The sequence below is a fragment of the Dendrobates tinctorius genome, unplaced genomic scaffold (assembly GCF_039654945.1).
Source record: "Dendrobates tinctorius isolate UK_male_01 unplaced genomic scaffold, ASM3965494v1 ptg000166l, whole genome shotgun sequence".
Lineage (NCBI taxonomy): Eukaryota > Metazoa > Chordata > Amphibia > Anura > Dendrobatidae > Dendrobates > Dendrobates tinctorius.
This window is the reverse complement of record NW_027361833.1, coordinates 3,546,619-3,571,105: the sequence shown is the minus strand read 5'-3', so window position 1 is coordinate 3,571,105 and position 24,487 is coordinate 3,546,619. Positions and strand designations below refer to the sequence as shown.

At 40.1% G+C, this 24,487-nt stretch overlaps 1 long non-coding RNA gene across 1 annotated transcript in view; it reads right to left on the bottom strand.

Annotated features, from left to right (window-relative positions):
- Window positions 1-16,661, bottom strand: part of LOC141053637 (uncharacterized) — a 53,398-nt gene extending 36,737 nt beyond the window's left edge. Inside the window, exon 1 of the long non-coding RNA XR_012221237.1 lies at window positions 16,502-16,661. This is a non-coding gene — a long non-coding RNA (uncharacterized lncRNA). The remainder of the gene's footprint in view (window positions 1-16,501) is intronic.
- Window positions 16,662-24,487: the final 7,826 nt, after the last annotated feature.

Below are 24,487 nucleotides of genomic sequence, written 5' to 3'. Positions count from 1 at the left end.
TCCGTCATTGGATTCCTGCAGCCCGTAGAGAACGGCAGCATCATCTGATGCTGCCGTTCTCTACCCAAGATCGTCGTGGGACACACTCGTGGACTGCTTCGGATCGTGGGTGAGTATTTTTGTGGTTTGTTATGTTAATATTTATTCCGGAAAGACAATGGCTTCGGGGAACAATGTGACAAGTATTGGTAAGTATGTTACTCTATGTTATATGTACTGTATGTCTATGTATGTATTGTATGAATGTATTGTATGTATGTAGTATATATGTGGTATGTATGTAGCATGTAGTATGTATGTAGTATGTATGTAGCATGCATGTAGCATGCAGTATGTATGTAGCATGCATGTAGTATATATGTAGTATGTATGTAGCATGTAGTATGTATGTAGCATGCATGTAGTATATATGTAGTATGTATGTAGCATGTAGTATGTATGTAGCATGCATGTAGTATATATGTAGTATGTATGTAGCATGTAGTATGTATGTAGCATGCATGTAGTATGTATGTAGCATGCATGTAGTATGTATATGGTATGTATGTAGCATGTAGTATGTATGTAGCATGCATGTAGTATATATGTGTTATGTATGTGGTATGTATGTAGCATGCATGTAGCATGCATGTAGTATGTATGTAGTATGTATGTAGTATATATGTAGTATGTATGTAGCATGTAGTATGTATGTAGTATGTATGTAGCATGCATGTAGCATGCAGTATGTATGTAGCATGCATGTAGTATATATGTAGTATGTATGTAGCATGTAGTATGTAGCATGCATGTAGTATATATGTAGTATGTAGCATGTAGTATGTATGTAGCATGCATGTAGTATATATGTGTTATGTATGTAGCATGTAGCATGCATGTAGCATGCATGTAGTATGTATGTAGTATATATGTGGTATGTATGTAGCATGCAGTATGTATGTAGCATGCATGTAGTATATATGTAGTATGTATGTTGCATGTAGTATGAATGTAGCATGTATGTAGTATGTAGTATGAATGTAGCATGTATGTAGTATGCATGTTGTATGTATGTAGCATGTAATTTTTTTTTTTTTTTTTTTTTTTTTTTACATTTAACACATTAGCCGGATGATGGGACTACTACTGTCCCATCATTGGCTAATGTGTCAATCACTGTCATGGTAGCAGGCATCGCCCGATGGGACTTGTAGTCCCATCGGACGATGCCTGCACAGACCCCCGGAGCCTGCACAGACCACCGGCAGGCCGGCACAGCCCCCCGGAGCCTGCACAGCCCCCCGGCAGGCCGGCACAGCCCCCCGGCAGGCCGGCACAGCCCCCCGGAGCCTGCACAGACCACCGGCAGGCCGGCACAGACCACCGGAGCCTGCACAGACCCCCTGGCAGGCCGGCACAGCCCCCCGAAAGGCCCGTACAGACCCCAGAGAGGCTGTACAAGGGCAGGAAAGGGTTTTTCTTATTCCAATACCGGAAGTCCCATAGACTTGAATGGGACTTCCGGTATCGGAATCGGCGATACCGATACTTTTTTTAAAGATCGGCCGATACCATCCGATACGATACTTTGAAGTATCGGACGGTATCGCTCAACTCTACTTATGAGCTTTGCACTGTGCTTTAAAAGTAATTTGAAACCACATGTGGGGTACTGGCGCACTCAGGAGAAATTGCATAAAAAACAGTTTGGTGCATTTTTTTCCTGTTACCCTTGTGAAAATAAAAAATCTGGAGCTAAAAGAATATTTTTGAGGTAAAAGTTGATTTTATTATTTTCACGGCTCTACCTTCTAAACTTTTGTGAATCATGTGGGGGTTAAAAGTGCTGACCACACATTTAGACACATTCCTTGAGGGGTCTAGCTTCCAAATTAAGGATCAGTTGTGAGGGTCTCCACTGTTTAGGCACATCAGGAACTCTCCAAATCCAATATGGTGTCTGGTCTTGATTCCTCCCATTTTTGCGTTCGAAAAGTCAAATAGTGCTCCTTCCCATGCGAGCCGTGCCATGCACCCAAACAATATTTTTCCCCTACATATAGGGTATCTGTGTACTCAGGAGAAATAGCACAAGAAATTTTGGGGTCTGTTTTCTCCTGTTATCATTGTGAATATACAGTTGTGTTCAAAAGTTTACATACCATGGCAGAATTTTTGCTTTCTTGGCTTTTTTTCAGAGAATATGAATGATAACACCAAAACCTTTTCTCCACTCATGGTTAGTGGTTGGGTGAAGCCATTTATTGTCAAACTACTGTGTTTTCTCTTTTTAAATCATAATAAGAACCCAAAATATCCAAATAACCCTGATTGAAAGTTCACATACCCTGGTGATTTTGGCCTGATAACATGCATAGAAGTTGACGCAAATGGGTTTGAATGGCTACTAAAGGTAAAATTCTCACCTGTGAGCATCAGCGTTCAAACTGTGATTAACAAATGGAAAATCAAGGGCTCTGTAAAAACAAAACCACAGTCAGGTAGATCAACAAAAATTGCATCCACAACTGCCAGGAAAACTGTTCATGATGCAAAGAAAAACCCACAAAGAACATCAGCTGAAATACTGGACTCTCTGAAATCTAGCAGTGTGGCTGTTTCAAGATGCACAATAAGGAGGAACTTGAAGAAAAATGGGTTGCATTTTCGAATCACCAGAAGAAAGCCGTTACTGCACAAACGCCATAAAGTATCTCACCTACAGTACACAAAACAGCACAGAGACAAACCTCAAAACTTCTGGAACAAGGTAATTATGAGTGATGATACCAAAATTGAACTTTTGGGTCACAGTCATAAACATTACATTTCGAGAGAGGTCAACAAGGCCTATAATGAAAGGAACAACATTCCTACTGTAAAGCATGGAGGTGGGTTACTGATGTTTTGGGGATGTGTGAGCTACAAAGGCACAGGAATGTTTGTTAAAGTTGAAGGAAATATGAATGCAGCACGTTATCAGCAAATACTGGAGAAAAATTTGCAATAATCAGCCAGGAATCTGCACATGGGATGCAATTGGACATTCCAACATGACAACGATCCAAAACACAACGCCAAGTTGACCTGTTATTGGCTACAGCAGAACAAATTGAAGGTTCTGGAGTGGCCATCTCAGTCGTCTCCTGACCTCAATATCATTGAACCACTTTGGGGAGATCTCAAGTGTGCAGTTCATGTTAGACAGCCCTGTAATTTAAAAGAACTGGAGGCTTTTTGCCAAGAAGAGTTGGCAGCTTTACCATCTGAGAAAATAAAGAACCTCATCCACAACTGCCACAAAAGACTTCAAGCTGTTATTAATGTTAAAAGGGGCAATACAGGGTATTAAGAAATGGGGTATGTGAACTTTTGATCAGGGTCATTTGGATGTTTTGGGTTGTCATTGTGATTTAAAAGAGAAAACACAGTAGTTTGACAATAAATGGCTTCACTCTACCACTGACTATAAGTGGAGAAAAAGTTTTGCTGTCATCATTCATATTCTCTGAAAAAAGCCAAGAAAGCAAAAATTGTGCCAGGGTATGCAAACTTTTGAGCACAACTGTAATTCAACTGGGCCTAAAAGAACATTTTTTTTGAGAAATTATAAACTTCTGTGAAGCACATGGGGTGCAAAGTGCTCATCACACATCTAGATACATTGCTTGAGGGATCTAGTTTCCAAAATGTGGTCACTTGTGGGGAGGTTCCATGGTTTAGACACATTAGGGGCTCTCCAAATGCGACATGGTGTCTGCTCTCTATTCCAGCCATTTTTGTGTTCAAAAAGTCAAACGGTGCTCCTTCCATTCCTGCCCTGTTGTGTGACAAAACAGTAGTTTCCCCCCATATGGAGTATTGGCATACTCAAGAGAATTTACCCCAAAAATCTGGAGATTCAATTTCTCCTGTTACCATTGTAAAAATAAAAAATTTGGAGCTAAATTAAACATTTTGTGAAGAAAAAGTAAAATGTAATTTTTTTTCTTCCACTTTGCATTAATTCCTGTGAAGAACCCTGAGGGTTAACAAACTTTTTGATTGTGGTTTTGAGGACTTTGAGCGGTGCAGTTTTTAGAATGGTGTAACTTTGCTGTATTTTCTGTCATAAAGTCCCTCAAAAGTCACTTCAAATGTGATGCAGTCCCTAAAAAATGTTTTTGTAAATTTTGTTGGAAAAAAGAGAAATTGTTGATCAACATTTAATGCTTCTAACTTCCTAACAAAAATTTTTTTTTCAAAAATTTTGCTGATGTAAATTAGACATCTAAGAAATGTTATTTACTAACAATTTTGTGTGACACAACTCTAGCTTGAGGGCATAAGAATTAAACATTTTTAAATTGTGAAATTTTCAAAGTTTTCACCAAATTTCCGATATTTTCCCAAATAAATACAAATCGAGCAAATTTTGATATCATGAAGTACAATATGTAAAAATAAGCAATTTAAGAATCAATGGGATTCGAAGAAACTTTGTTACCTCATAAACTGACACTGGTCAGATTTAAAAACTGAGGCTCGGTCATTTACGTATAAATTGATTTGATCCTTAAGATGTTTACAGGTCTAGAGAATGGCACATCAGTGAATATCATTAGGCAAAGTGCAGTTGAAGTGGAGATTTCTTGAAAGTTTGGGGCTGTATTCAAGCAAATAAAGATGAGTAATTCATCAGGATTATTAGTGTACTCAATCCGAAGAAATAGAGGCAGATACTTATCCATCATGCAATACCATTAGGGCAGTGTCTTATTGGCTCTAAATAGGTTCTGCTGCAGAACATTGACTGTAAATATACAACAGATGTCATTAAGAATTATCTTAATTCAGAAGCAGTCCTGCAAACATTGATATAGCCAAAACAGAGTACTGGTTTCAACATCATCGAATTTTTCTGAAATTACATGAGACAAAAGAATTTGCACAAGCGCCTACAACCACAGAAGGTTGAGACGATCTGTGGTTAGTTCTTCAGGTTGTTTAGGACAACCTTCCTGTTAAATACTATAAGTAAGTTCCTCTATAAGAACTGATGTTGTTTTGAAGACAAAGAGTAGTCACTAGAGATGAGCGGAGGTTCAAGTTCAAGTCAAATTTCCTGATTTTTGTGATTTCACATAAATTCAAACATTCTGAGATTTGATTCAAGGTTCACAAACAAAAATTGCTTGGCACCATTTCCCATACTGCTAAAGCATCAAAGAGTGACCAATGTAGTTTAAAATTGTTACACAGGCCTGTGCATAATGACCTGCAGTTATGACATCTTACGGATTATCATACCTCCTACAGTTATGGTGAGTACCTGGACCATCACAGATGAGTGGTTCTTAGCAGATCAAGTACATATAACAAGTCTTCAGTCTACACATCCCTGATAAACTACCAGGCTTTTCTCATGTAAAAAAAATCACACCAAGAAAAATAATTTCAGAACTTTTTCCACCTTTAATGTCACCCATAATCTGCACAGATCAAATGGAAAATAAATTGAAGTTATGTTAAGGGGAAAATTAAAAATTAAATTTTGATGTTGCATACATGTGAACACCCTCTTATATTTAGGTTTGGTTGTTTTCAGTATTAACCATGTTAAATAGTAGTTAGTACACAGGGGATTCTGATTAACCCCTTATACATTTATAGTGTCATAAATACAAAGGGTACGTCAACAAAATATGAGTTTGCATAATTATGCAGCCACAATATTTTAGTTCATCATTTTCTTTTTCATCCAAAAAGATTTATTTTTTTAAATGGTGATATTAAGGCCATGTTCACATGTTCAGCATTTGACCAGTATTTTACATTAGTATTTGTAAGTCGAAATCCAGAATGGAACAGAGGAAAAGTATAAGGCCACGGTCATATGTTCACTATTTGGTCAGTGTTTTACCAGCTGTGAGCCAAAACCAGGAGTGGGACAATAAGAGGAAAAGTATAATAGAAACATGTCACCACTTCTGCATTTGTCACCCCCCCAGGTTTTGGCTTACAAATAGTGATATAAAATATTGAAAAGAAAAATGAATGTGTTAAAGTGGCTTTAGACTATGTTCCCATAATGAGCTTTTAGTGATTTTGTTTGATGTTTCAGATATTCGTCACAATTTCTGCACCAATTAAAAAAACTAGGTTACTTCCATTTTTTCATTACTTTTTTTTGCACTTGTTTTTATTGCGTTTTTGAATCTGGTTTTTGTCTCTTGTTGGCATGTAATGTTTTAAGCTGCTTTGTTTTTTATACTTCCTGGTATGTGGCTTTGAAAAAAACATCATCGATACAGTCATGCGTGGATTACATGTGTTTCTCAGCCACAGAAATGCACTAAAAACACATTTTTTACTTGTGGATTCTTCAAATCTAATGCAAGTCTGTGGGGAAAAACTGCACATAAAACTCAGTGTCCCTGCAAGAGAGATTGCCATGTTGCGGATTTGATAACCAAACCACAGGTCAGATTGCACTGAGTAAAAAAAGAGGCACAGTGGGCATAAGATTTCCATAAATTTTATCCACTCTGCTGGAACTATAGTATGCTGTGTTTTTGACACAAAAAACCATGCCACGTCAAAAAATCACCAAAAACTAATCGTGGGCACGTAGTCTAAAGGTAGAAAAGGATCTGAAGTGATTCTTCAAGATATTTTTTTCTGACAGCAAAAAAATAGCATTTTAACACTAAACACTTTTTATATCCTCTGTATGTGATATATTTAATTTTGAGTGTTGGTTTGGAGGATTAAAATGTAATTTTCTGATCACTCTAGTGATTTGCTAAGGGATAACTTCACCTAATTTTTATTTGAAACAAAGCAAACCCAACATACAGCATTTCAAAAAAATGCTCTTTTGGCATGTGCTAGGCCAGTATACTTTTTTTCTATACAAAAGTATAGTCTGCTGAGTTATCCTATAAAAAAAGAAACAGCAAAAAAAATTTCAGAAAGAGTCAAGGCCAATATATCTTTTTAGTGACATATACAGTAGTATTTTGTAAGTACTCCTCATGCATAGCTCTGACAAAAAGCAAAAAAACTAAATTTAAAATGGAGCAGAGACCTTTAAAAACCTGAACGGTGACAAATAAACCGCATTGAATATTTTTCCGCCTCCTGGATACTTCTACTATTCATCATCAGTGCACTCAACTCACATTTTTCCTACTCCATTTTATGTGTATATCCCTTGTGGGCTTGCAGCAGCTGACATTTTGTGTTTCTACAGTGGTTGCAAATCCCATCAGGTGAGTACCTATATGCACCATTAATTGTTCTCGCCAATCCCCGGTTTGGATCCTATTGTGCTTTTCATTGTGTCTACAGCTTTTCTCTACTGAAAAAAAATAAATTTAACAGAACCCAAGTTGCATAGTTTGGCAGAACTAAAATACTGATAGCAGTCTGTCTTGATAGCAATATATTTTGGGTTTGGGTATCTGTTAGGTAGCTCTTTGGTAATAATTTGCTGTGTTTTTGGAAAAACAGACTAAGGCCGGGGTCACACTTGTGTGTGCAATGCGAGAAACTTGCTTGAATATCTCGCATCAATACCCGGCGCTGTCGCCAGCACTTGAGACTTGAGTGTGCAGCTGCATGTCTTTCTATGCAGCCACACATTCTGGTCCGAGTGTCGGCGGCAGTGCCGGATACTGATGCGAGAGACTCGCAAGAGTTTCTTGCATTGCACACAAAAGTTTGACCAAGGCCTAATACTCAAAGACTAATAAATACTCAGATATACTGATTTTAAGTGGTATTTAGAAGTAATATTTTCAGTAATAATAAGTAGAGATTACAAGAATTCCATTTTTTGGGGATTCAATTTGGGCAAGATTTTCAAAACGGTGGGCAGATGACTGCGATTTTGCTAAATTCTGAGGATGTGGAAGTGATTAAAAAGAAAATTGTTATGCATCCATCTCTCTCCACCATCCCCACCTCATACATGTTACTCTACAAATGAAATACAATATTGCAACATGGTAGCAAACTGCTCAACATGCTGAAATTTTCCTGAGATCCACTGGGTGGCCACATATGGATATTAGAGATGAGCAAATATATTTGAAGCAAATCAACTTTGTGCCAAACATTAAGAAATTTGCTGTACAAACAATTTACAATTTTATTTGCATGAATAAAAAAGTGCTCTCCACCATGTTGCAAAATACAGAATATTGCATCAACCACAGAATGCTCATATGATCTCAGGCACAACCAGGCAGACTTTCCAATAATAACTTGTAGATCCCATCATAGAGTACAGCATAGCCATTACAAAATGTAGTGTAATATAGTAGAAGCAATCATAGCTGGTTTAAAAGTTAAGGCAGAAAAAGAAAAACTTTTTGACAGTGAGGGTGATCAATGAGTGGAACAGGCTGCCACGAAAGGTGGTGAGTTCTCCTTCAATGGAAGTCTTCAAACAGAGGCTGGACAAACTGTCTGAGATGGTTTAGTGAATCCTGCATTGAGCAGGGGGTTGGACCAGATGACCCAGGAGGTCCCTTCCAACTCTAACTTTCTATGATTCTATGAGGCGTTTCTACCATTTTGGGTTTAATATGTTTAGTGAAAAGATGTCACAGTTCACAGCTTAGCAATAAAAATAAAGAGAAAAAAAACTTTGAATAAAAGTTTCAGATAGTTTCAAAACAGCAGTGCAGAAAAACTACCATCAGTTTAGTTATAGCCATATAATTCAAGTTCACCTTGAGATTCCTGATATGTGCTGAAGATGTGTATAAATTTGATCAGTTCCAATAGACGAATATAACAGAAACAAGCTCTGAGTATTGCAAAATAATGTTTTTTGAAAGTTGGTCATCTTGTGTGTAAATTATTTCAGATTATGTTGAGCCGTTGTGAAAGTGAAACCAAGGAGGGCACCACCAAATACAAAAAATGGGATCCTCCTGCAGTCAGCAAGAAAATAGTAACGTATATATGTAGAAAAGCTACTGACCAAAACAAGCAGGGATCACCAAGAAAAATAATAATAATTTTTATTTAGACAACCATTGACAACACAAATATAAAAACAGTTAAAACTCATAACACATGACAGATCATACACAAGGCTCCTTATAAAGCCAAACAAACATCCCCCATGGAGCTGAAATAATTGGGCAATCAATGAAAATAACCTAAAGAGAGCTAGATATGACAGAAAATAGTCAGTAACACTGATTCAAAATATGCCTAATTCAAAATAATAACATAAAGGTTATCCATGTATCAATAGGTATAAACTCAAAAAATGTCCCGCAATGCTGCTGCAGCAATGTGAATAAACATACAATTACAAGGACAGGTTAAGGTGAAACCAAGATAGATGAAAACAAATCACGCCATGTGAAAAATAAACACACAGAACAAGATCTACAAGAGATGCACAAATGAAGTTGCCCAGAGTATCTAAATAACCCTCTTACACATGGGGGAGCTTGTGGAGTGCCCTGCCCGACGCGTGTCGCTACCGCAAGGTAGCTTCGTCAGGGGCACGCGTCGGGCAGGGCACTCCACAAGCTCCCCCATGTGTAAGAGGGTTATTTAGATACTCTGGGCAACTTCATTTGTGCATCTCTTGTAGATCTTGTTCTGTGTGTTTATTTTTCACATGGCGTGATTTGTTTTCATCTATCTTGGTTTCACCTTAACCTGTCCTTGTAATTGTATGTTTATTCACATTGCTGCAGCAGCATTGCGGGACATTTTTTGAGTTTATTCCTATTGATACATGGATAACCTTTATGTTATTATTTTGAATTATGCATATTTTGAATCAGTGTTACTGACTATTTTCTGTCATATCTAGCTCTCTTTAGGTTATTTTCATTGATTGCCCAATTATTTCAGCTCCATGGGGGATGTTTGTTTGGCTTTATTAGGAGCCTTGTGTATGATCTGTCATGTGTTATGACTTTTAACTGTTTTTATATTTGTGTTGTCAATGGTTGTCTAAATAAAAATTATTATTATTTTTCTTGGTGATCCCTGCTTGTTTTGGTCAGTAGCTTTTCTACATATATAGATTATGTTGAGCCAAGAAGCAAGGTAAGGAAGGACATACGTCATGACACTGTTTATAATAGAGATAAATGAATTTGCCCAGATTCAAAGTCTCTAGTTTATAAAACTTAAGAATTCCCTATTTGTGTGATAAAAAGGTGGCATTCCATGATATTCACGTGCTAAGCATATGATTTGCACATATTTTACCCACTTTCCTCCATAGAAAGGTTCAGAAAAGTGGGCCAGGGCTTTGCCATATCCTACAGCTCCTTGACAACCAATGTATTGATAGTTTTTAAAGGGAAACTATCACCAAGGTTTTGCTACCTAATCTCAGAGCAGCACAACATAGACACAGATTCCAGTGATAGTTTTGATAAAATCAATGTTTTACCAGCAGGAAATTATCACTTGAGCACTAGTAAATCTACTGCCATTTGGGCCACTATATTCATGAGCTCTATATATTTTCACCAATAACACTGACTGGTAGCTTTCTGCCTATGAACAGGGTACACAGAAAGCTGTCAATCTGTGGTGTGGGCGTGGATATACAAAGCTCAGCATTCAGGGAGATGGTAGATCGGAAACAGATATAACAATGATTTTACAAAAAACTGCAGCAAGTAGCCCAGTAAGAGTTACTGTATATTGCTGGAATCAGGGTTTCTTCATTGATATCAGGCTACTCTCAAACGGGGCAGCAAAAATCTGGTAACAGATTCCCTTTAACTTAACATTTCATAGTATTTTTGCCTTGTGATTGTGGTTGCTTATATCTGTCATTTTGCTTGGCTTTGGAATATTGTTGTGAAGCACTCATGGATGAACTTGGCTTAAGCCTCAAGTGGATAGTTATTAAAGTTTATCAAGGGGCCTTTTTTCAGTGAGTTAGTACATTTCCTGCTTAGGCCTGTTTCACACTTCAGTTTTTTTTCCATCAGTCAAGATCCGTCGTTTTCCTAAAAAAATGGATCCGCCATTTTGTTTGGCGGATCCCTTTATTTCCCATTGACTTGCATTACTGGCGGATCTTGACGGATGGCCAACCGTCGGATCCGTTTTTTGGCGGATCCGCCAATTTTTTTGCATCCGCCGACATGCCCGGACGGAGCTTGTAACTTTTTTTGGCTGAAGGATTCCCATTTTTGTACTGCGCATGCCCGGAGGAATGATCTCTGCCGGAAATTTAACCCTGAAATCATTTCTGGCGGATGGTAAAAATTCTCTCTCTCTCTCTCTCTCTCTCTCGTCCCCAGACTGCGGTTCCTTTAAAATTCTTCAGCCAACGGATCCGTCAAAAAACCGGTCCGCTGGCATCCGTTTACTTCAGTTACCAACGGATCAGCTTTCCGCCATTTTGGCGGATTTTAACTGACAAGGAAAAACTGAAGTGTGAAACAGGCCTTAGTCGATAAGTCAAAAAGATGTAGTAATCTGCAAGTCATTGGTATCTAAGCCTTTTAGTTTTATGGAACCCTATGATATCCATCATATTGGAACCTTTCTAATTACAGGTATTATATTTCTACGGTACGATAAATTCCTGAAAGCCTGCAATTATTATTATTTTTTCTAAATCAGATGTAGATAGTTTTACGTTGATATATTATAATATTGGTGTTTATGGAAAATATCTACGCCAGATACAATAACTTTGTGATTTTACATTCCCTTTAAATGGTAAAAGGTTTTATAATTCTGATTTGTGAATAAAAATACTGTACATTGACACACTAATAAATGGAAATCAGTGTCCTTTTAATGCTCGGTGTGTTATTTAGCTTTGTTTTAGATCTGTAATCTATCGTTATTGTATTTTGGATTTCAATTGGAAATAAAACACACTTGGAAAATACGCCAAAATTATTTGCTCTGCCAAATGGCCAGTAAGTGCCAAAGTAATCCCAGTACTAAACATAACATCCCTAAGGCAATGTGAAAGAATACATGGAACCAGTTCTGTTTACTACAGCATGTGAGCATCTATGTGAGTCAGAGCAACAATTCACACGAATGAAGGTAAATCATTTACAGTATATATCTTCCTGTCATTAGACTGACTGATGATGTATAGATATCATTAGGGATAATTTGATGACTATCTGTATGAATGATTGTGTGATGTACTAAGTTGTACCCTAAGTGATCCAATTTATAAAATATCATTAAAAGAAAAATTAATAAAAGAAATTAGACTCACACTCAGAGATTACTAGGGTTGAGCGTTCTAAACAATACGTCCCCGATTGGTGACATAAAGAGTACTTATCAATAGGTCAGTTAAATCTTGATTAATTTTGGATAGGACTCAGTTAAAAAGTGTCACGCTACACCTGACAACTGACATCTGTGTAGGCTGTGTAGACACTTCCTAGTGTAAAAAAAGGAATAGTGGGAATAGTTCATATCTGCCTTAAGTTACAGATCATACCGTAGGGGGCACAAAGTTTCCACAAATGGATTTTTCATTAAAGTTTTCCTACATACAGAAGAATATTTTATATGTGATCAGTTTGCCACGTTTGACCCTCATGAATAGTTTGGGGGGGAACGCCTTTTCAGTAGGCCAAATGTTTATCCTTTTGTTTAGTTTATGTTTTCACATTGCAATGCATAGGGTGAAACCCAGGACAGGTCTGCACCAAATCTATGAAAATCTGCATGCAGTTTGGAAAATTCTGCTATGGAAAATCCAAAAGAGAAATTTTGTATTTGTGAATGTAACCTTAGAGCTTCCTTTTTTGGCAAGCAGAAATGTGTCAGCAATGCTCCAAATAGTGTACACTTGAAGCTAGTTTTAGAATGAGCTTGTTATTCTTGCCATGTACTCGGGTAAATGCAGAATTCCTGGTTGTCATTAACTCAGTGCTGCTATTTTACTGCAAGGTGGTGGAAGAGTCATTAGTTGTGGCTTACTTAGTGAATTATACACCAGTTTAGCAATGGATCTCTGTTGAAGTTAAAGATAATAATATTTTGTGGACATTAAATATCTCATCAGCTTCTGATTAAAACATAAAATTAAGGTAAGTCATTGATAAGTAACAAAAGTCTATGGGATGTTGGGTTGTTTCATGCATAGAGGGTTTTTTTTAGAACTTCGTAGTGTCTGCTGCAGTTTTTTGAGCCAAAACCAGAAAAGGATCCGGTGTGAAGATAATTTGGAAGCCTTTCATTTATATTACCTATTACCTTTGAATCCACTCCTGGCTTTGGGTCAAAAGACTGGATGAAAGATACCACCATTTTATTTTTGTGAGAAAATCTCCATGTCTGACGCCAACTTATTAGACTAACCTTTTAATACATTTATGTACACTTCACTTTCTAATCAAAACTTTAATCTCTCACCCATACATTTCACTTTAAGACTCTGGCCCTCATTAAAGCACATCAATGGAGTCATAGAGGTGCAATATTTTATCAAATCTTTTGCTAGTAAAACAGTATAATACTTTAATGATACAATGCCTAATGTTTGCAAAATGCTTCAAAAATTTGTTTTCAGTTTTCACTTCATGCTCTATTTATGTCTAATGGTATATATACATGTGTATTATAGGACATATATAGTAGGTAAACTAAATGTCCAAAACATAATTCAACAGTTCAGTACTTGTTTCACCCCTTAACCCCATAGGTATTTTCGTTTTTGTTTTTCGCTCCCCTTCTTCTATAACTTTTCTATTTTTCTATCAAAATGGCCATGTGAGGGCTTGTTTTTTGTGGGACGAGTTGTACTTTTGAATGACAACATTGGTTTTATCATGTCATGTTCTAGAAAATGGGAAAAAATTCCAAGTGCGGTGAAATTGCAAAAAAAAGTGCAATCCCACACTTGTTTTTTGTTTGGCTTTTTTGCTAGTTTCACTAAATGCTAAAACTGACCTGCCATTATGATTCTACAGGTCATTACGAGTTCGTAGACACTAAATATGTCTAGGTTCTTTTTATCTAAGTGGTGAAAAAAAATTCCAAACTTAGTTAAAAAAAAATTGTGCCATTTTCCATTACCTGCAGCGTCACCATATAGAGCAGGCAATTCTGAACGCAGCGATACCAAATATGTGTATGTTTGAATTTTTTAATGTTTTATTTTGAATGGGGCGAAAGGGGGGTGTTTTGAACTTTTATGTTTTTTACTTTTTTCAGATTTTTAAAAACATTTTTTTTTACTTTTGGCATGCTTCAATAGTCTCCAATAGTCTTCAATAGTTGCCTATATGTAGCTGAATTGCTCAATTGCTATGAGCGCCGACCACTGGGCAGTGCTTGCAGCAAGCCAGCACTGACAACCATAGAGGTCTCCAGGAGACCTCCGGTTGTCATGACAAACCACTGGTGACCCACAATCACGTGATGGAGGTCACCAGTAGGCGGATTTCCAGAGCGATTGCCGGAAGCGCATGTTAAATGCTGCTGTCAGCGTTTGACAGCGGTATTTAATGAGTTAATAGCTGCAGGTGAACTGCGATTCCACCCTCGGGTGTTCCAGGCACTTGTCAGCTGTTCAAAACAGCCACAACACATGCGGGACTTGCCTATTTGTTAAGCAATTCTCACATGTGTTGCGGCTGCCCAACAGCCGCAAGACATGCAGCCGCGGGGTCTCGAACATATTACTCGAGCATGCCCGACATACTTGGATAAGACCCAAGCAACCTCGTTCATCACTAAGCATAATTTCAGGTTTTAAAAAAAATCTGTCCCAGAGTAAAAGGCAGGTGTTTAATTGTTGCCATTATGCCCAAGGGGTTAGAGGGCAAGATGCTAGTCCCAAAGCAGCCATAAGGTTCTATCACACATTCATAGGGGGTACATTATGAGGAGCTATTGAACTGCAGTATGCCCACATACTATTCTTGCAAAAGCGCCCTCTTCTGTCTGTACCCGCCCATGCCCAGAGTTATAGGTAAAAATAATAATTCAATGATATTTATTATTAGATTTGGTCTAGCATTTTTGGTAACCCCTACTGCAAATAGGTTGCAATTAGTTGACAGCTGTCCATAAATCCTCAGTCGAGCTGAATGGCCACTAAACCTGTGTGCGGAAATTAGTCAACTTGGAATTGATTAGCAATTAGAGTATCAACAGTGTAGAAACAATCAATAGGTAAGAAGGGACCCTTCTAAGTAGCTGCAGAGTTTTCATTTTCTAATTGCCCTAATTGCTTAAATACATACAGTATACACAGAAATGAAAACTAGTGATCACGACTATACAGACAGAGCATGTGCAAAGCCTCATGTGATCTGGGATTATTAATATACAACCACTGTACATTAGTCATTGTACCTACCTGACAATGCTTCCTAAGGAACATAATATTGAGCTGCATAGTAATGTCAACCATATGATTATTAGTTTTACTGGACACATATTCAATGGCATAAAGCTGGGAAAGTTTTTACAATATATTCATAATATCCACTTAAAAAATACAGTAAGATCAACCTTACTTTTAATTCATTGGGTATTACTGAGTCCCATAAAAAACTATATAGTGTATGTAAGCTAGCAAACACGACAAGCTTTCACTCGCTCTGAAAAGTAATAATATTTCTTTCTGCATTTTCTGCACTAGTTAATGACTAGAGCTATGTACATTTTGTGGCTTGTTTATTACAGTGCATATTAGATCCAGGTTATTTAACAGCTAAAACAGATCTTTTCAGAGAAAAGTAAAGAAAAGCCTTACATTCTTTCATCAAGTTGGCAGTCTACAATTATAAGGGTGCGATGTGTACGTACACAAAGCAGCGCAAGCAAAATTGTCTTATTTGCTTTCATACCAGTCTCTTTAGGATTATCGGAACACAATTTCATTCAGACAATTTTGCTTGTAGTCTTTCTGGGATAGAACGATAGAAAGCATCGCACTGAGGATTATGTATTCGATTGCCATTAGCACTCAATACATTCTATTCTCCATATCTGGCGACACCTTTCTGCAAATTTTGCCTTTTGTTGTACTATATTGCATTAGTTTACTCATAAAAATACAAAATGTAAATCTATAGATCCATTGATAGCGTTTTCATCAACTGTGGTAACGAAATAACGTATGATTAATTTTCTAATATATAATTTTTTTTTTTTTTAATAAGATCTCACATACACATTATGATATTTAATATGTAAGGTACTAGACATTTATAATCCAAATTTGTAAAAAATATATATTTAATTTAATTCATTATGCAAATGTTATGTCTTCTGTGACGAGACAAGTGTGAAAATTCCGGATGTATACAATGTGTAAATAATTTGTGCAAAAACCAGAATTCCACACCATACAATGACACATGACAAATCAAATAATTGCAATATAGTCAGTCACAGCTCTGCCCTGCAGGTAGACCATCAGCTATGAAAGGGGGAGAGATAGACTGAGAGAAAGAGCAGGAAGTGTGTCTGATGCCGAGTATAAAGGCATGAACACTATGGTTGTGAATCCTCAAGTCACACATCGGCCATGCAAAACAGGACATACCTTTCTGGCTTGCTGCTTCTGTTGGCTGAAACAAAGCAGTCCCATTCTCAGCGGGAGGCCAAGTCAAAATGAAATTTTATTTAGTCTGCACTTTCTCCCAGATCAGGTTTCGGAATGACTGTGCTCTTGGAGATAGCCTCGTTGTGGCTGATGCATGCTTTGCATATGAAATGGCAGTGACAAAAAAAAAAAACACAACCTATACTTGCAAACTCTGCTCAGAAAATAGTGGAGTGTATATGTGACTTACAAAAATCTAAAGAGCTTTTCTGATTTTTGGAATTTTTCCATTTTGTTAGATGCAAAAGCAATATAGAAAAATAACATAAAATTGATTTTTGTTAAGCAAAATTTATGCAAATATTAACAACAGAAAATTTTAATTTTTTTTGGTAAATTTCTATATCATTTATATCACTAATGGACAAAAGTAAAATATGACAGTATTGGTCATATTCTAGCTCATTAAAGACATCTGTAGGAAAATGCAAGTTTACACGCAGATCTAAGTGTATGATTAGCATAAAGGACTAAAACATTAAAAAAAAATTTAATTTTCTTGTTTCAGAATAATAAAAGCAAAAGATGATAATGTATGTACATTATTGTTAAAATTGACTTTATACGTATAATAGTTTTGACTGATTTTCTATCATTTTTTATGCTGAAAAGCAGAGGCAGATGTCTAGAAATAATATTTTTATGTTATTTTATGTACAAATGACATTGAGATCCACTGTAACTTATGCCATCGCAGTGATCAGTGATGCAGGAGGGTACTTTAGGGTAAAGACTTGAACATGGGCATCATGTGTTAAGAAACTTATTCTGTTGGGCATATATTATATAAATAGTAATCATCTTTACACTACTTTTTTTTTTCGAAAAACTCAAGGCATGTGATTATCAAAGAGCATTTCCAGAGTTCATTACTGCGAACACAGCATGCACAAAGAAGAAAATGAGAAGAATTGCTGCAGTTTCAAAGTTGATATTGTAAAACAGAAAAAAAAACACTTTAATGTTAAGCGTGCTTCTTTGTGAAGTGCTAGGCCACTTGAAATCAAATGTTGCATAAATCATTTAAAAAGAGAAAAAAGCATAAATATGACTCATTGCTCGATATAATCATACGTTCTTGTTAGGATTCTGATGTTCAAAATGGTAAGAAAAATGATAATGAACAGCTGCAGGTCAGTTTGGAAAGCGACGGGTATAAATGCTGTCCTGAATTTACATTGAAAGGTTTAGGGAAAGAAAACACTTGGGCGCTACACTGTAATATAGCGGAATCTGAGAAGGACATCTTTTATCTTATTTTTTTATCTGTTAGCCTGGATTAACTCAATTTATAAAAAGTTGAGTTTTTTATTACACTATGTTTAGTATAAAAAAGATATATGCGCTGTATATTCTGATGCGAGTACACTGCAAGCGACTTTTAATGCAAGGTCACAAGGAAAACCAAAGAAAAGACAATGTGTGCATATAGCCTAATGAAAATAAATAAGTAAAAACGCCAGTGCATTGAATAATTCACATAGGGTACTTAGCTAACACTGTTTTTGATTTAAAAAAAGCATAAAGCTGTCCCACCGTGACAAGGTGTACCCAACTGGGACAGTAACTACACTCTCTAATGTGAAAACCTACTCAGTGTGAAGAATGGCAGAGAGTCACCGGGTCCGAAGCGGACACTCAACTTTGGAGGGACTATATATGAACTACCCAGCTCAGTGAAAAGGGGGCCACACCCTTTTTGTACTGAATAGAAAAATACTAAAGAAAAATAGAAAACTGAGCCAGAGTATGACTTGCAAACATGAATGGTGTAAAGGCATGTTCACACTGGCCATGAAAACAGACAAACCAAAGAAAAGGTGACACAAGGGTATATATTTTTTCACTGTTGGTAAGAGGTTGCTAAAAAACATTTGGTAGCATATTGAAATTGTAGTAAAGTATAAAAAAAACCTTGAAAATAGGAAATTTAAAAGAATGTGCTTCTGCAGCTTCATTGAAATGTATCAAATACTTGTACTTTAGTTGTAATCATTTTTATATTACGGCATTTAAAGGGGGTCTAAAAATAATGTTTTATGTTAAACTTTGCAATTACTGATTATAGTTTAACTGTTAAAAATATGCCACTGTGACTGGCTATCGAAACTAAGAGTAGGAGACCACGTTTCAACCCACGGTTGCATCCTATGCATGTGACCATGATGACAAGATGCTCATATTAACCTTAAAGCAACTTCAACCCTGTGAAGTTTAGTCGGGCACACCCTATTTATCTACTCATCTCTAGATCTACGCATGTGGGCATAGTATATGGATTGCAGGTGTGCTGCCATGTTGTCCATCACCAATCGTTCTTCCAGGATCGATGGTAAAATCATTCATACACAAATAAGAGTCAGAGTCTTCTGTTTTTCTTATAGAGTATTATCAAAATCCAAAGCTTTGGATATACATTTTAAAGTATATTAAATAAATCAAAGTATCTGGATTTTAATATTAAAGATTAGGAAGCACTAAAGATTCCTCCTCTTGTTCTTGTATGTATGATCTTTGTCGAGATAATCACCCATAAGGCTCATTTTTACAACTCAGATCATATAATAAACTACTCATATAGCACAGTACTCATAAATATACGCTTAAAACTCATGTAGAGATCATCTTAACTCTTCAATATTTGGAACAGTCAGCGAAAACCTACATTTTAGTGTCCGTTAGTGTTGAGCGATACCATCCGATATCGTGAAATATCGGATAGGATTGGATCGGACCGATACCCAAAAAGTATCGGGTATCGCCAATTCCGATACTGGAAACCCATGCAAGTCAATGGGGCACAAATATCGTAATGAAAATGAACCCTTTATTTACTTGCACATCCAGTTCAGGAGGGGGGAAGAGTGTGGGTGGTGCGTGGGCGGACACTGTGCATGTCTGTGTGTGTGGGCGGGGTCTGTACGGGCTTCTCGGGGGTCTGTGCGGGCCTGCCGGGGGTCTGTGCGGGCTGCCGGGGGTCTGTGCGGGCCTGCCGGGGGTCTGTGCGGGCTGCCGGGGGTCTGTGCGGGCCTGCCGGGGGTGTTGTGTGTGTGTGCAGGCATCGTCCGATGGGACTACAAGTCCCATCGGGCTATGCCTGCTGCAATGACAGTGATTGACACATTAGCCAATGATGGGACAGTAGTAGTCCCATCATCCGGCTAATGTGTTGAATGTAAAAAAAACAAAAAAATACATACTACATACTACATATATACTACATATATACTACATTCATACAACATACATACATACATACTACATACTACATACATACTACATATATACTACATTCATACAACATACATACATACTACATACATACTACATACATACTACATATATACTACATTCATACAACATACATACTACATACAAACTTCATATATACTACATTCATACAACATACTGTTAGAATGTTAGAGTGTTAGCGACTCCTGGAGTGGACCCTCTGGGTCGCGGCACCAACCCTCCCAGGGCGAGCTAGCCTAGTGAGGACCACCCCCTATACAGGGAGTGTCAGGAGCAAGCCCCAGGGGATACGATACCACGACTGCTGGCACCAGGCGGCCGGCTCACAGGAGATACGAGACTGTGTGACTGGACGGTGCAGGATACTAGGGAACACAGGAGAGTACACGGGAGTGCGCTGAGTAAAAGGTAGTGCTAGACGGGTACACGTGGGCACATAAGGCGTGTAGCAAGTAACAGAACACAGGAATAGAGTGAATGCCAGGAGGCACGGCGGAGCAAGAAACAAGGGACAGGATACGAGAGGATGTGCCAGGAGGCACAACTGAGCATGAAGCAACAAGGGTTCAGAGCAAGTGCTAGGAGCACCACAGAATAGCAGACAGAGCAGAGGACCTGAGAACAGCGCACAGCCAGGCTGGGACACAGCTGACCCAGCCAGGAAGCACAACAATAATCAGGCACCTCCCCTAGGGGGAGGTCGTCTGATATAGCACATGACTACTACTGGTTCCGGGTCAGGACCTAGCCAGAAAGCACATGACCACTAGTGGTTCCGGGTCGGGTCCTCCAATACCATAGAGAGGACCGAGCCCTATACAGCACTGACAGGAGCGTGCAAGCGCAAACGTGGCATGGAGGGGGAGACCCGGGGACGAGAGTTGCGCGTGCGCACCCGACGGGGACCCCTGAGGGACCGCCGTACCGGAAGGAGTGACGTCGGGGCCGAAGCCCCGCCTCCTGGTGAGCGCGGCATAACAGTACCCCCTCCTTTAAGCCCCCTCTCTCTAGAACTGGAAAATAGCACCTTGACACTAGGAGCGGGATCCAGACACTTCCTAACTGCATGAGGACCAATGAGATCCAGAGTCTCAATACGAGAAAATTCGGTCTCCTGCCATACCCTGGAGAACTCCACGGACAGAGAGTCGGAGGCAGGTATCCCCGAGACAGGTCGAACCGGCAGAGGCACACAGACATGCTTGGAGGCCGAAGTGGTGGTGCAGTCAATGGAAGTCAATTCATCCATAGGAGGCGAGCTGTCGTAGGATGGTTGCTTGGGAAGTCTCTTCTTGGCACACGATGGGCAAGTAGCCACGAAGTCTTTGACGTCCTGAGCAATAGATGGCCACCAGTAATCGTGGGATAAACGGGAGAGTGTCCTCTTGGCACCAACATGACCGGCAGCCGGAGAAGAATGTCCCCAGGATAACACACCTTTACGGTTACCTTTAGACACAAAGGTCTCCCCTGGACGCTGGGGCGTCAACTTGACGGAAGCCACGGTAATTACCTTGGGACGGTCACTTGACGGAGGTGGAGACTGACTCTCAGCCCCCCTGTTGATAATGTCACAAGTCACAGACCGGTTGCTTGAAGGATGTGGAGACTGACTCTCAGCCTCCTTCTCGACAATGTCACAAGTCACAGACGGGATGCTTGACGGATGTGGAGACTGACTCTCAGCCTCCTTCTCGACAATGTCACAAGTCACAGACGGGATGCTTGACGGATGTGGAGACTGACTCTCAGCCTCCTTCTCGACAATGTCACAAGTCACAGACGGGATGCTTGACGGATGTGGAGACTGACTCTCAGCCTCCTTCTCGACAATGTCACAAGTCACAGACGGGATGGTGGACGGCGGACCTATAACCGTCGAAGACGAGCAAGCAGGGTTCTTAGGATGAATGAACAGCAGGCAACTCTTTTGACAGGACGGTCCCCAACGGAGAATATCACCAGATTGCCAGTCCAGGGTCGGCCCATGAATACGTAACCAAGGAAGGCCAAGAAGAAGGGTATGAGGGGAAGTCGGCAATACGTAGAAGGAGATCCGCTCCCGATGACATGTGCCAATCTGCAACTCAACTTCCTCAGTGACCTGGTTAACGGTGTCCTGCAAGGGCTTATCGTCGACCGGAACTACTGACCTAGGAGACTCCAGGGATCTGACAGGGATGCGAAACTTCTTAACTGCCTCGAGACTAATAAAGTTACCCACTGCGCCAGAGTCCACAATAGCTTTCACAGTAAAAGTCTCGAAACCAAAATTCAGGGAGACAGGCACGGTCAGGGGTAGAGAGGAATCACATACACTTGGGGAGACCTCACTTAACAGTCCCAGGCGGAGAGACTTCCCCGGTCTCTTGGGACATGAGCGTAGAAAGTGGGAGGCATCCCCACAATAGAAACAGAGCCCTTGTGCCTGCCTTTTCACACGACGCCGTTGAGCTATCTGGAGGCGATCCACCTGCATAGGCTCAGGTACCGGATCTGCCGCAGATAACTCGGGTAACGGATGAGAAAAACTGCGAGTGGACGAAGAGAGGCGAGAGGACCCTCTCTCTCTGGCTGACTCGCGGGTGCGCTCCTGGAAGCGCAAATCAATGCGGGTCGCGAGAGAGATAAGATCCTCCAAATTGGTAGGGGTATCTCGGCCCGCCAGTTCGTCTTTGATCCGACCGGACAGACCACGCCAAAAGGCCCCTACGAGGGCATCATTATTCCAACCTAGCTCAGAGGACAAAGTGCGAAAACATATCGCGTATTGTCCAACCGATAGAGAACCTTGACGAAGATTAAAGAGGGACTCGGTGGTGGAAGCAAGGCGACCCGGCTCGTCGAACACCTTACGGAAAGTGTCCAAAAAGATGGAAAGCTGAGCGACGAGCGGGTCATCACGCTCCCAAAGGGGATTCACCCACGCAAGCGCCTTACCCTCTAAGTGAGAAACAATAAATGCTATTTTAGCACGATCGGTGGGGTAATGCTGCGGCAAAAACTCAAAATGCAAACGACACTGGTTCAAGAATCCGCGACACAACACAGGGTCACCACTATACCGGGGTGGCTTGCATAGGCGCGGAAGCGAGTGTGGAAGCATGGCCTGGGCAGATTGTATGGAAAGGAGCCGATTATCTACCGACGCTATATAGTTGAGAATCTGAGCCTGGGAGTCGCGTTGCTGCGCAAGTTCCTGCTGGAGACTAGCCAACTGGGCAGCATTCTCAGGCTCAGAAGACTGAGAGGCAGATAAACCGGACTCCATGGACTTGAGAAATGCCATAATCCTAATCTGGTTTTCCCGGAGGAACGTCAGCTCCTTTTGGACGGAAGCCGCAGTACCAGCGGGGTCCATGGCCTGATTATACTGTTAGAATGTTAGAGTGTTAGCGACTCCTGGAGTGGACCCTCTGGGTCGCGGCACCAACCCTCCCAGGGCGAGCTAGCCTAGTGAGGACCACCCCCTATACAGGGAGTGTCAGGAGCAAGCCCCAGGGGATACGATACCACGACTGCTGGCACCAGGCGGCCGGCTCACAGGAGATACGAGACTGTGTGACTGGACGGTGCAGGATACTAGGGAACACAGGAGAGTACACGGGAGTGTGCTGAGTAAAAGGTAGTGCTAGACGGGTACACGTGGGCACATAAGGCGTGTAGCAAGTAACAGAACACAGGAATAGAGTGAATGCCAGGAGGCACGGCGGAGCAAGAAACAAGGGACAGGATACGAGAGGATGTGCCAGGAGGCACAACTGAGCATGAAGCAACAAGGGTTCAGAGCAAGTGCTAGGAGCACCACAGAATAGCAGACAGAGCAGAGGACCTGAGAACAGCGCACAGCCAGGCTGGGACACAGCTGACCCAGCCAGGAAGCACAACAATAATCAGGCACCTCCCCTAGGGGGAGGTCGTCTGATATAGCACATGACTACTACTGGTTCCGGGTCAGGACCTAGCCAGAAAGCACATGACCACTAGTGGTTCCGGGTCGGGTCCTCCAATACCATAGAGAGGACCGAGCCCTATACAGCACTGACAGGAGCGTGCAAGCGCAAACGTGGCATGGAGGGGGAGACCCGGGGACGAGAGTTGCGCGTGCACACCCGACGGGGACCCCTGAGGGACCGCCGTACCGGAAGGAGTGACGTCGGGGCCGAAGCCCCGCCTCCTGGTGAGCGCGGCATAACACATACATACTACATTTATGCTACATTCATACAACATACATACATACTACATAATACGTACATGCTACATATATACTACATTCCAACAACATACATACATACTACATATATACAACATACATATGTACTACATACATACTTCATATATACTACATTCATACAACATACATACATACTACATACATACTACATTCATACAGCACACATACATACATAGTACATACTACATACATACTACAGACATACAACATACATAAAACATGCTACAGACATACAACATACATACTACATACATACTACATACAATACACTGCCTCCCGAGGAAGCCAGATAGGCAAAACGTGCGTCGGGGCACGTTCCTGGAACTTGGACATTCACCCATATGGGTAAGCACGATATGGCACTTTAATTTGCACCGTCACTTTATCTAGCAAAGAAGGTATAGCCTCTATGGTGGGCGACTCTCTGCATACTAGCC